A 13,796-nucleotide genomic window follows, 5' to 3' on the forward strand; every position below is an offset into this window, starting at 1 on the left:
CCTGAAAACAAATGCCTGGTCAGGAAGTGTCTTGAGGTCACTTCTGCTTTTCTTGCAGCCTCCACCCTCCTCTGCAGTGACAGGAATCATTTCTGGGAGAAGAACAGCAAAGACTGTCTCATGCTCTCATTGCCAAGTTGGGTCCCTAATGCTTTTCCCAGGTCCTCACCTCCATTCCCTTCCAAGTGGGGCCGGGACAACCTCAGGCTGTGGTGGTGCTTGCTCTGTGGAGGAAGGAGAGGCCCCAGTAGCACCATCTTTTCTCCTTTTGAGGAAACTTGGTGAAGGCAGCACTCAACAAGGAGAGGAGGCCTGGGAAGCTGGGGGTGGTGGTGACCAGGGGAGTCAAACTGGAGCTGCCTGGCAACCTAGCTGCAGAGAAAATCCAGCTGGGTAGGACCACCTGCGCAGGGCTGGGAAGGAAGCCAGGAAGATGTTTGCTGAAGATAGAGGGGCGGGAGGAAGAGAAAAGAGGAAGGAGAGATAGGGGAGGAGGGATGAGGAAGGAAGGGAGGATGAGGAGGGTGGGCAGAGGATGGAAAGTTGGGAGAGAAGAAAAAAATGAGAGGGGAGGAGGGAGTGGGGAGGAAAGGAGAAGCCAAATGCTGGAGCCAGGGGAGGAAGGGGAAGCCTTTTCTTCCAAGCGCATCCCTGATTTCTCTCTCTCATCCATTGCTTCCAGTCTCAAGTCTTCGTTAACTCATCCCTCACCTGCTTACCTGTTCACCTGCTCACCACAATTGCTTCCTCAGAATCTCTGGCACCCCACTCTCCAATCTCAGTATCTGGATTGAGTGTTGTTATTGTTTCTTAAGAAGAGCTTCAGGCCGGGTGCGGTGGCTCACACCTATAATCCCAGCACTTTGGGAGGTCAAGGACAGTGGGTCACTTGAGGTCAGGAGTTCGAGACCAGCCTGGCCAACATGGTGAAACCCCAGCTCTACTACAAATACAAAAATTAGCCAGGCATGGTGGCGCACGCCTGTAGTCCCAGCTACTTGGGAGGCTGAGGCAGGAGAATCGTTTGAACCCAAGAGGTGGAGGTTTCAGTGAGCTGAGATCACGCCACTGCACTCCAGCCTGGGTGATACAGTGAGACTCCGTGTCAAACAAACAAACAAAAAAACAAAAACGAACAAACAAACAAAAAGAAAGCTTCAAAATACATGAAGTGAATAAAGTATTGTAATGATCTTCCATGCACCCATCACTTAATGTTTTTCCTCTGTCCCTCTACCTCAACCACGATCATTTTGGATCCAACTACAGATCTATCATTTTATCTGTAAATATTTCAGTGTGTACCTCTAAAGGATAAGGACTTTAAAAAATAACCACAATACCATTACACACAACACCATTTTCACTCCTAAGAAATATGAACATTCCTTAATAGCATTAAATATCCAATCATTATTTAATTTTCATTCCTTGCCTTGTAAGTGCTTTGATTGATTATTTATTTATGTATTTTTATCAATTGTTTGCTTAAATCTGATTCATACATTCAGATTTCACACAGAGACTCCTCTCAATCTCTCTGCCTGTGCTTCTCTGTTCCTTGCAGGCTCTCTTTTGAAGAAACTGTGTTGTGGGTTCTGCACATGAGCATCCTCCTGTCAAAGTTTGTGGCTTGTGTCCCTGTGGTGTTATTTAATACATTTCTCTCAGACTGACTATTGTGGAACACATTTTAAAACATCGGCGAGATCCTGTGGCTCCTTAGTTCCGAGCACTTACCAGGCCCTGAGTGACTCCTCCATCACGTCCCTTCACCTCTCTTCTTGTCTTCTGCTCTCCCTGAAGCCATACCAGCCTCCCTGCTATTTTGAAAATTTATTCCTAGACCCCTCTTGTTTTTTGGTCTGTACTGGCGGCTCCCTCTGCTTGGAATGGTCTTCCCCAGTATTCCCATGGCTCCCCACCTCTCTTCTTAATGACAGCCCCTCTCCTTAATACTGCAAACTGATCCCTTCCCCCTAACTCCTAAACCTCTTTACTCTCGACTCTGTTTCATAGCACTTATCGCCTTCCAAGGTGTTGCGTCTCTAGGGTACCTGGAGGCAGTTCTTACATCTGCCCTTTCTCTACCCACCCACTCCTCCCCTCTGGCTCCCAACCCAGTGGGCACTGCCTACTTGGTAAGGGACTTCCAGGCCAGGTGCCAAGGGAGGGGAGGAACTGGCCAGACCAGCTCATGCCTGTGTTTGCACAGGTCTGGGTAAAAATAGCCTCAGCTATGCACGCCTCTCTCACTTCCTCTTTGTTCTGGATCCTGCCCAGGCCTGAGTCACTTGCCAGCTGTGCTTGCCCCTAGGGCTATTCTTGCCTGAGATGGGACGGGACCCAGAAGGACAAGGACAGGGACCCTGACAGCTTTAGAGGCTCTGCTGCAGCCCATGTGAACCTTGACGCCTGCTGTCACTCCAGGAAGCCACCCTGAATTGACCACTGACTTCTTTTGCTTTGTGATGTCCCTAGCTTTCAGATTATTTAACCCCTTCTTTGGGGGTAGGCCTGTCTGTCCTCTGTCTTGCATGGGGAGGAGCTGGGGTGGGAAAAGAGCAAGGAGGAAGCTGGACTCCTGTCCTGGGAGCTCCCAGGCTAAGTGGGGAGACCAGAGTCTCTTGTAGGAATGAGGCAGGGTGTGAGTGGAGATTGCAGGCAGAGCTTAGCCTCTCTGGGTGGTGCAGATCAGAGGAAGGGCTTCGTGGAACTGTGCTGTCAAGGAAATGGAGGGTCGGGGGAGAGGTCTTGGACTGGTTGTGGAAGAATGCGTGTGAGTGTAACCTACGGTGGGAGAGTGGAGAGAAGGTAGAAGGCAGAAGGCTTGCTGGAGCTAAGACCACATTTGAGGGTAACTGAGCACCAGCGGAGGGCCATACGGTGGAGTAAGAAAGTACGGAACTGTGCGTAGTAAAGAAATGTCTTACACCTGGTCTGGAGGAGTGGCAATGCATGGGGAAACCTGGGGCTGAGGAGCCCTTAGTCTGAGGCCAGACTAGGGCTGGGTCTTATCCTCCCGTCCACACGGTGGGGCTGGATGCTTTGCCATAGCCAGGCTGCTCTAGCCTGGCACATGCCGGCCACTCAGCTGAGGGAGTCACTCACTTCCTGATCCTCCTGATGTCAGTGTGAAGACGCATCACACAGAGTTAATCCATCATCCAGTGCCCTTCTGATGGGGTGGAAGCCACAGCTCCCTTACTCTTGACCCACGTGGTTCAGTGATTGGGTGGGGCTCATCCTCCGCTCTGGCTCCAGTAGTGAGCACCTGCCTCAGGCCTGGCCAATGGGAGTCATGCCAATGGTCACATGCCCCAACCTGGGCCAACGAGCATCAGCCCTGGGGCTTTTGCTGGAACTGTGGGAAAGAAGCTTGCTTTTCTGCTAGTAAGCTGCGAAAATGCAAGCTTGCTGCTGCTGTGGCATATTTACCTGCCTGAAATCAGGAAACACAAGGAAATCAGATCCAAGTGATAGAGACAGATTTCTGATGACATTGTTTGAGTTCCTGAATCCAGTTGCACCTGAAGCCCTGTGAACTTTTCTGTTTCTGATATATAAATCTTTTCTTTGCTTAGACCAGTATATGCTGGCTTCATGTTAAGTGAAACAGAAAGAGTTCTAATACTGCAAGGTCCCACTCCAACTCCCCAGCCCTCAAGTTGTTCAGGGACAGCAGAATAGAAGAGGCCACCTTGGGGAGAAGTGGGAATGTACGTATGGTTTGTTGTAGCTCAGGACAGAAAGAAGCACTTCTTTTGAATCTTTGTGTTGGCCTCTGATCCTGCCCTGGGCAGTCTCTCCTGGACCTGGTGCTCTTTCTTTTTCCTTAGAGAGATGTTCTGCTCTCTATCCATAGAGTGAGCAGAGCCAGTGTGGTTCCCCTAGACCTCCCCCTCAGTCCTGCCAGGATGTGCTGCTCCTTCACAGTAAGGGCTTCCTGTATCCCCTTCCACCCAACCCCACTGCTTTCCATCTGGAAGAAACATTCAGTGTCAGTGTGCGAAAGGGAGACAGTCTTTACAATCTTGATGACAGTGTTGATCTCCATTTATTTCTTTATTCTGGGGATTCATTTCCATGTGAAATCTGTCAGGAAAGCACATGTCGAGAGGAAGTTTTAGATGCTGAATTTGTGAGGATATAGCTTCAGCTACGTGGGCTAGAGATGGGAAGAACAGTGGCTTAATTAAGAAAGGGATTTATTTCTTTTTCATAGAGAAGCCAGAGTTGGTGTGGAGGCTCTTGCTGTGACATGAAAGGTCCAGAATTCTTCGGTCTTTCTGCTCCACTATCCCTTGGATGTTGTCTGTATCAGTTATTGTACTGGTTTGCTCTGGCTGCCATAGCCAAGTACCATAAGCTTGGGGGCTTAAACCACAGAAACTTATTTTCTTGCAGTCCTGGAGGTCAGAAGTCCAAGGAAAGGGTGTTAGTAGGATTGGTTTCTAAGGACTGTGAGAATCCCATGACTCTCATCCAGCTTCTGGTAGTTGCTGGCAATCTTTGGCACTCCTTGGCTCGAAGAAGTATCATCCCAATCTCTGCTTTAATCTTCACGTGGCATTCTCCCTGTGTGGCATGTGTCTCCAAATTTCCCCTTTTTATAAGGACGTCAGTCATATTGGTCTAGGGCCCACTCTAATAAGTTTATTTTAACTGGATTACCTGTGTAAAGACATTTACTTCAAATAATGCTACATTTTGAGGCCCTAGGGGTTAGGACTTCAACATGTAAATTTTTGACAGGAGAGCCAAAATACAATCCATAGTAGTTATTTAGTATTATATAACAAATTAACCTAAAACTTAGCGGCTTAAACAAATTATTTATTAAGTCTTATGGTTTTTGTCGATCAGGAATTTGTAAGAAACTTGGTTGGACAGGTTTGGCTTGAGACCTGTCATGAGTTTGCAGTCAGATGTCAGCTAGGGCTGTAGTCACCAAAAGGTTTATTTGGGGTACGATCCATTTCCAACCATTTTCTGTCTCACATGGCTATTGGAAGGAGGGCTTGGTTCCTCCTCACCGAGACCTTTCCACAGGGCTACTTGAGTGTCCTTATGTCATGGTGGCTGGTTCTCCAGAGTGAAGGACCCAAAGGACTGAAGTGGATGATAGAGTGCCTTTTACGACTGTCTGTGGGAGTCATACACTGTCACTTCTGCCATATTCTATTGATCACAGAGGCCATTCTTGGTTGAATATGGGAGGAGGCTACACAGGGGTGTGAATATTAGGAGGTAAAGACCTTTGTCCACACGGCCCAGGTTGCACACTGCTGCTTCTGCTTTCCAGGCAGTGGGAAGAGGCAAAGGGGAAGAAGATGGCATGCCCCTTCCTAACAACTGAGTGATTTGGAAGGTGCACAGTCACCTCTTCTCACATCCCACTGGCCAAAACTTAATCACTATGGCCACTCATGGTTAAAATATACAGCTGAGCAATATAGCCTTTATAAGAGGCAGTCGTGTGCCCAGCTTAAAAACTCTATTACTGGCCGGGCGCGGTGGCTCACGCCTGTAATCCCAGCACTTTGGGAGGCCGAGGCGGGCGGATCACAAGGTCAGGAGATCGAGACCACAGTGAAACCCCGTCTCTACTAAAAATACAAAAAATTAGCCGGGCGCGGTGGTGGGCGCCTGTAGTCCCAGCTACTCAGGAGGCTGAGGCAGGAGAATGGCGTGAACCCGGGAGGCGGAGCTTGCAGTGAGCCGAGATCGCGCCACTGCACTCCAGCCTGGGCGACAGCGCGAGACTCCGTCTCAAAAAAAAAAAAAAAACAACAACAAAAAAAACAAACTCTATTACTATGTGTCTCAGTTTGGGTCTCCCTGGAAGCAGAACCTGGAGCAAATTACTTGGGTCCAGGTAGTTTTTTTAGGAAGTGACCCTAGCAGGCTGCAGGAAGGGAGCAGGGAGTGTGCCGTCAAGGTCTCTGCTTCAGAAGATGGGGGCCTGACTCAGCGAGAACCTCAGAAGCCTCCCAGAGTGAGTGGGAAGCTGGGCCATTTATCTATGGGTCCTACTCTGGGGAATTAACTCCCCTGCACTTCCTGGCTGCATCTCCCACTCATCCCCCACAGCTGACTCTGTGGCTTTTAAAAATAGCCCTGAGACGGGCAAAATGAGAGACCTATGACTGTTGAGGTGGGATGTTGAGGACTGGTATAGAGCTGGCCCCTGCAACTGCCACTGTAATGAGAGGAGGGGCCCCAAACATCTGCTACACTCTGGAAGAAGCAGAGGTCAGACTGGGGAACCATCCTAGCGTCTTTCATATAGTTTGCCAATTTTGCCTGCCTTGCCCCCTACCCAAAGTTCTTAAGGACAGGGGTCCAGGTTGTGCAGCTTAAAGACCTCGTGTCAGCCACTGACTCCCAAGGGCAGGTGCTGTGGGCTCACTTTAGTTTGTGCCTGGGAGTTCACTTCTCAGCCCTGCTGTACCAGCCTTCAGTGACAGCCCAAAATGGTCTATCTCCAGGAAAGTCCTGGAGTGTGGACTCTATCACTCCCAGACCCCCTACTTGGAAACTGAGGTCTGACCTATCGGTCCTTGGCCACCACCCAAAATCCCAATTCAAGGGGCTAAGTCTGGTGCCTGTTAGGCTCTTTTTTCTATTCCACCCTGCCAGAAACCCTCCCCTGCTAAGCTCCTTGCTGGGCACAGTGGACAAGTTCAGAAGTTGAATCCATAAATACAAGCTAAAACAATAAGTAGAAAGAAGACAAGATGCAGTAAAATCCTTTTCTGGGCAGTCTGGCTGCCAGCCCCTGCCCTAGAACATTGATTTCTAAGATTTCCTGGCCCATCTCTGCCAGGCCTCCCAACTAGAGGCCACTGCTTCCCTCTTTCACAGGGGTCTATCCACAGCAGAGGTTTGAACCTTTTTACTGCCATGGACCTTCTTTTGAAGCCTGTGGACCCTCATTAGGACAATGTTTTAGTTATTTATTTTTTTCAATAATTTTGGGGAATAGGTGGTTTTTGTTACATTTAGTGGTTTTGTTAATTTAGTGGTAATTTCTGAGATTTTGGTGCATCTGTCACCTGAACAGGTGTCTTTTTCATATAATAACTTTTTTTCCTTTGGGTAGATACCCAGTAGTGGAATTGCTGGATCAAATGGTAGTTCTGCTTTTAGTTCTTTAAGGAATCTTCATACTGTTTTCCATAGTGGTTTTACTAGCTTACATTCCCTCCAACAGTGTAAAAGTGTTCCCTTTCACCACATCCACTCCAATATCTTTTAAAAAAATTTTTTAATTATGGCCATTCTTGCAGGAGTAAGGTGGTATCGCATTGTGATTTTGATTTACATTTCCCTGATAATTAGTGATGTTGAGCATTTTTTCCATATATTTGTTGGCCATTTGTATATCTTCTTTTGAGAATTATCTATACATGTCCTTTGTCCATTTTTTGATGGGATTATTTGTTTATTTCTTGCTGATTTGTTTGTGTTCTTTGTAGATTCTGGTTATTAGTCCTTTGTTGGATGCATAGTTTGTGAATATTTTCTCCCACTCTGTGGGTTGTCTGTTCACACAGCTGATTATTTCTCTTGTTGTGCAGAAGCTTTTTGGTTTAATTAGGTTCCATCTATTTGTTTTGTTTTTGTTGCATTTGCTTTTGGGTTCTTGGTCATGAACTCTGCCTAAACCAACGTTTAAAAGCGTTTTTCTGATGTTATCTTCTAGAATTTTTAGGTTTCAGGTCTAAGATTTAAGACTTTGATTCATCTTGAGCTGATTTTCATATAATGTGAGAGATGAGGATCCAGTTTCATTCTTCTACATGTGGCTTGTCAATTATCCCAGCAGATCATTCAAGAGAGGATCATTTAATTTCCACGTATCTGTATAGTTTTGAGTGTTCCTTTTGCAGTTAATTTACAGTCTGGATTCAGTTAGCTAGTATTTTGCTGAGAATTTTTGCATCTATGTTAATCAGGGATATTGGTCTGTAGTTTTCTTTTTTTGTTATATCTTTTCCTTGTTTTATTATTAGGTGATACTGGCTTCACAGACTGATTTAGGGAGGATTCCTTCTTTCTCTGTCTTTTGGAATAGTTTCAGTAACATTGGTACCACTTCTTCTTTGAATGTCTGATAGAATTCAGCTGTGAGTCCATATGGTCCCGGATTTTTTGTTGTTGTTGTTGTTAAAAATTTTTAAAGTTACTGTTTCAATCTTGCTACTTGTTATTGGTCTATTCAGAGTTTCTATTTCTTCCTGATTTAATCTAGGAGGGTTGTATGTTTCCAGGAATTTATCCATCTCTTCTAGATTTTCTAGTTTGTGTGCATAAAGGTGTTCATTGTAGGCTTGAATGATCTGTCATATTTCTGTGGTATCTGTTGAAATATCTCCTGTTTCATATCTAACTGAGCTTATTTGGATCTTCTCTCTTCTTTTCTTGGCTAATCTCACTAATGGTCTATCAATTTTGTTTCTCTTTTCAAAGAACCAGCTTTTTGTTTCATTTGTCTTTTGGGTTTTTTGTTTGTTTCAATTTTGTTTAGTTCTGTTCTGATCTTCGTTATTCCTTTTCTTCTGCTGAGTTGGTTTGGTTTGTTCCCGTTTCTCTAGTTCCTTGAGTTGTGACCTTAGATAGTCTATTTGTACTTTTTCAGTCTTTTTGATGTAGGCATTTAATGCTATAAACGTTCCTCTCAGCACTACTTTTGCTGTATCCCAGAGGTTTTTGTTTTTTGTTTTTTGTTTTTTTTGAGATGGAGTTTCGCTCTGTTGCCCAGCCTGGAATGCAGTGTCACAATCTCGGCTCACTGTAACCTCTGTCTCCTAGGTTCAAGTGATTCTCCTGCCTCAGTCCCTGAGTAGCTGGGATTATAGGTGCACGTCACTATGCCTTGTTAATTTTTGTATTTTTAGTAGAGACGGGGTTTCATCATGTTGGCCAGGCTGGTCTTGAACTCCTGACCTCCAGTGATTTGCCTACCTTGGTCTCCCAAAGTGTTGGAATTACAGGTGTGAGCCACCCCACCCAGCCTCAGAGGTTTTCATAAGTTGTGTCACTATTATTGTTCAGCACAAAAAATTTTAAAATTTTCATTATGATTTCATTGTTAACCTAAAGATCATTCAAGAGCAGATCATTTAATTGCCATGTATTTGTATAGTTTTGAGTGTTCCTTTTGGAGTTAATTTTGTTTTATTCCACTGTGATCTGAAAGGATACTTGATATAATTTTGATTTTCTTAAATTTATTGAGACTTGTTTTGTGACCTAACATATGATTTATCTTGGAGAATGTACCATGTGCTGAAGAAAAGAATGTATATTCTTCAGTTGTTGGGTAGAATGTTCTGTAAATATCCATTAAGTCCATTTGTTCTAGGGTATAGTTTAATTCCACTGTTTCTTTGTTGTCTTTCTGTCTTTATGACCTGTATAGTGCTGTCAGTGGAGTATTGAAGTCTCCTACTATTATTGTGTTGTTGTCCATCTCATTTCTTAGGTCTAGTAGTAATTGTTTTATAAATTTGGAAATTCCAGTATTAGGTGCATAAATATTTAGGATTGTGATATTTTCCTGTTGGACTAAGCCTTTTATTATTATATAATGTCCATCATTATCTTTTTTTTTTTTTTTTTGAGACGGAGTCTTGCTCTGTCACCCAGGCTGGCGTGCAGTGGCGTGATCTCGGCTCACTGCAAGTTCTGCCTCCCGGGTTCACGCCATTCTCCTGCCTCAGTCTCCCGAGTAGCCGGGACTACAGGCACCCGCCACCACGCTTGGCTAATTTTTTTGTGTGTGTTTTTTAGTAGAGATGGGATTTCACCATGTTAACCAGGATGGTATCGATCTCCTGACCTCGTGATCTGCCCACCTCGGCCTCCCAAAGTGCTGGGATTACAGGTGTGAGCCACCATGCCCAGCCTATCTTTTTTTTTTTTTTTTTTTTAACTGTTGATGTTTTAAAGTCTGTTTTGTCTGACATAAGAATAGCTACTCCTGCTCATTTTTGTTTCCATTTGCATGGAATATCTGTTTTCACCCCCTTACCTTAAGTTTATGTGAGTCCTTATGTGTTAGATGAGTCTCTTGAAGACAGCAGATACTTGGTTGGTGGATTTTTATTCATTTGCCATTCCATATCTTTTAAGAGCAGTATTTAGGCCATTTACATTCAACGCTAGTATTGAGATGTGAGGTACTGTTCTATTCATCATGTTTGTTGTTGCCTTAATGCCTTGTTTTTTGGTGTGTTATTGTTTTATAGGACCTGTGAAATTTACGCTTTAAGGAGATTCTATTTTGGTGATTTTCAAGGTTTTGTTTTAAGATTTAGAACTCTTTTTAGCATTTCTTCCAGGGCTGGCTTATTAGTGGTGAATTCTCTCAGCATTTGTTTGTCTGAAAAATACTTAGTTTTGCTGGATACAAAATTCTTGGCTGACAATTATTTTTGTTTCAGGAGGCTAAAGATGGGTCCCCAATCCCTTCTGGCTTATAAAGTTTCTGCTGAGAAATCTGCTGTTGACCTTGATAGGTTTTCCTTTATAGGTTTTCTGGTGCTTTTGTCTCACAGCTCTTAAGATTCTTTCCTTCATCTTGACTTTAGATAATGTGATGACTATGTGCCTAGGTGATGATCTTTTTTTGCAATGAATTTCCCAGGTGTTCTTTGAGCTTCCTGTATTTTTAAAAATTCTTTTTTCTTTGTCTTTGTTAGATCGGGTTAACTTGAAAGCCCTGTCTTCAAGCTCTGAAGTTCTTTCTTCTACTTGTTCGAATTTATTGTTGAAACTTTCCATGGCATTTTGTATTTTTCTAAGTGTGTCTTTCATTTCCAGAAGTTGTGATTATTTTTCTTTATGATGTCTATGACTCTGGGTATTTTTTCATCCATATCCTGTATTTTTTTAAAATTTCTTTAAATTGGTTTTCACCTTTCTCTGGTATCTCCTTGAGTAGCTTAATAAACAACCTTCTGAATTCTTTATCTGGCAATTCAGAGCTTTCTTCTTGGTTTGGATCCATCGCTGGGGAGCTCATGTGATCTTCTGGGAGTGTTCTAGAACCCACTTTTGTCATATTACCAGAATGACTTTTCTGGGTCCTTCTCATTTGGGTAGACTATTTCAGTGGAGAGGTCTGAAACTCAAGGCCTGCTACTCAGATTCTCTTGTCTCATGGGGTGATCTCTTGATGTGGTGCTCTCCTTCTTCCCTAGGGATGGGGCTTCCTGAGAGCTAGACTGCAGTGATTGTTACTGCTCTTCTGGGTCTAGCCACCCAGTGGGCTACCGGGCTCCAGGCTTGTGCTGCAGTATGTCTGCAAATAGTCCTGTGATGTAATCTGTCTTCAGGTCTCCTAACCATGGATACCAGCACCTGCTCTGGTAGAGGTGACAGGGAAATGAAGTAGACTCTGTGAGAGTCCTTTGTTATAGATATGTTTAGTGTGCTGGCTTTCTTGAATGCTGGTTATGCTAGCAGTGAAGTTGTCACGTGGACACACTCAGGATTTCTCGTTAGCCAGGATGTTGCAGGCAGTGGAATTAGGTGTTTTCTTCTCCTTCCTGGGATCAGGGTTGTTCTGTCATGAGTTGCTGTAATGGCCTGAATTGGTTGACCTCCAGCCAGGAGGTGGCACTTTCAAGAGAGCACCAGCTCTCTTGTAGTAGTAGTAGGGGGATCCAAGCTTGCCCTAAATTGGCCAAGGTAAGTATTTCAATTTCTCAGGTGATTAGTAGGCCCATAAAACTCCCAAGAGTTTCTGACTTTTGTGTTTGGCTACCAGGATGGGTAGAGAAATACCATCAGGTGGGGGCAGGATCAGGCAGGTCTGGGCTTAGACTCTTCTTGGGCAGCACTTGCTGTGGCCACTGTGGGGGATGAGGGGTGTTTCTCAGGCCTATGGAGCTATGTTCCAGAGGGGATCTTGGACACCTCTGCTGTGTCATATAGTTCGCCAGGGAAGTGGGAGATAGCTGGTAGCAAAAGGCCTCACTCTGCTCTCATGCAGCTGGCAAGGCCTATCTCACTCTTGCAATGCTCCCACTCAGATCTTGCCCCAGGCTGTGAGCTACCCTGCTGAGAAAGCAGGCTTTCAGACCTCACCCCTTCTCATCTTCCCACTCCATAGGTAGCTCCTGTGCTCCTGCACTCAAATCTGTACAGCTCCTGCTTGTCCCCTGGACTCTGCTCAAGAAAATTTGTGCCAGTTGAAACCACTACCCATTTCAACTGGGAGTTTCCTTCACCCTGCAATCCCTCCCCAATTCTTCTGGCTGCCTTCTCCAAGGGCCCCTGTGAGATATAGTCAGAGATGGCTTCCCTGGGCTCAACCTGGAGACTGGGAGTGCCTATAAGGCACATCCCACTGCTACCTCTACTTTGTATATTTCACACAACTTCCTAATTCCGTCTCAGCTCTAGGCAAGGCTAAATCTTCCTCTTATGATCTGGATTTTCAGATTCCCCAGTGGGGATGTGTGTTCAGAGGCAGATATCCCGCCCCTCACACTTTGGGTACTCAGTTTTTTGCCTGTTTCACAGAATTTGCAGCAGCATGCCATTTCTTTCAAAGAATCTGTGAATTCTTTTGGTTTTCCTTGCACATTCCTGGAGTGGTTCTTGGAGCAAAAGATCATGGTGTTCTGTCTATCCATGTGGGAGCTGCACGTTAGCCCTGTCTCCCATCTACCATCTTCTCCATATAATGTTTTAAAATGCACAAGAAACAAAACATAGAATTACAAAGGAAATCAATTGAAATGCAGTTATCAAAATACTAAAAACACATTTTGGTTACAGTAATACATGTGTTTCTTTATTAATGTATCAAATAACAAGATCTAGTGGCAGGCTGAGTAACCCCAGTGATTTTAAAGTAGTAATGAGAATAAATGACATTTTGAGACATCTCCACTAATGGTAACGTGAGATGAAAGTAGCTGGGATTTCTATTGGTGATAAAGTCAGAGCTCCTGCTGATACCACTATGCTATGTTGTCTATTTTCATCATGGAAAAGAATGCCAACCTTCAGTTAAAATGGAATAAAGTAGCCATGTTTTAGCACCCAAGTATTTGGACTCCATAAATTTCTATTCATGCATTTCTTGGATGTCACTGGACTCAGGGCTAAGATTACCTGTTCTATGGGAAGCCTTAACTGAGATCTGTTGCATTCTCAGGCCTCATGGCCCCAGCTGGACACTCTCCCTGCCTGGCTGGTTTTGACTGAGCCAACAAGGGCAGGGACCCTGCCAGCATATGTGGCCTATGTAGATGTTCTGCATCCAGACCTTGGGAAGAGGAGGGTAACTCCAGCCTCAAGTCATGACCACCATGGCTTCCAGGTGAGGCTGGGGTAGAAGTGGAAGGAGAGCGGGACTGGAAGGTATTGGCCATTTCCCAAGGAGGGACTGGGGAACACTCTCCCAACTCTGTCCTCAAAAAAGGCATTTCTACAGATGGATGGAGAGGGCTAGCCCCTGACCGTTTCCTGGCAGGGCCTGGCCCTGGATAGCTTGGGCTTGGTGCTGGGGAAACTATGAGTCCCACGAGATTCCCAAAGAGAGTGGAGAAATGTGGAAGGTGCCTCATTGAACTCCAGAGCTCTTCCCATGCCTTAGGGGTGGGGGCTTCCAAGAAGGTGGTCCTGGAACTAATGCAGGGCTTTGTCTCCAGAGCTTACCCTGCAGCATCCTGAGTTGTCCTAGACAGCCAGGTATGAACCAGGAAGAGGGACAGAGGAAGGAATGCTAGTTCAGCAGCTACTGCTGCAACCTTAAACTCCGGTGTGTAAGAAAC

The sequence above is a fragment of the Papio anubis genome, chromosome 2 (genome assembly GCF_008728515.1).
Source record: "Papio anubis isolate 15944 chromosome 2, Panubis1.0, whole genome shotgun sequence".
Classification (NCBI taxonomy): Eukaryota; Metazoa; Chordata; class Mammalia; order Primates; family Cercopithecidae; genus Papio; species Papio anubis.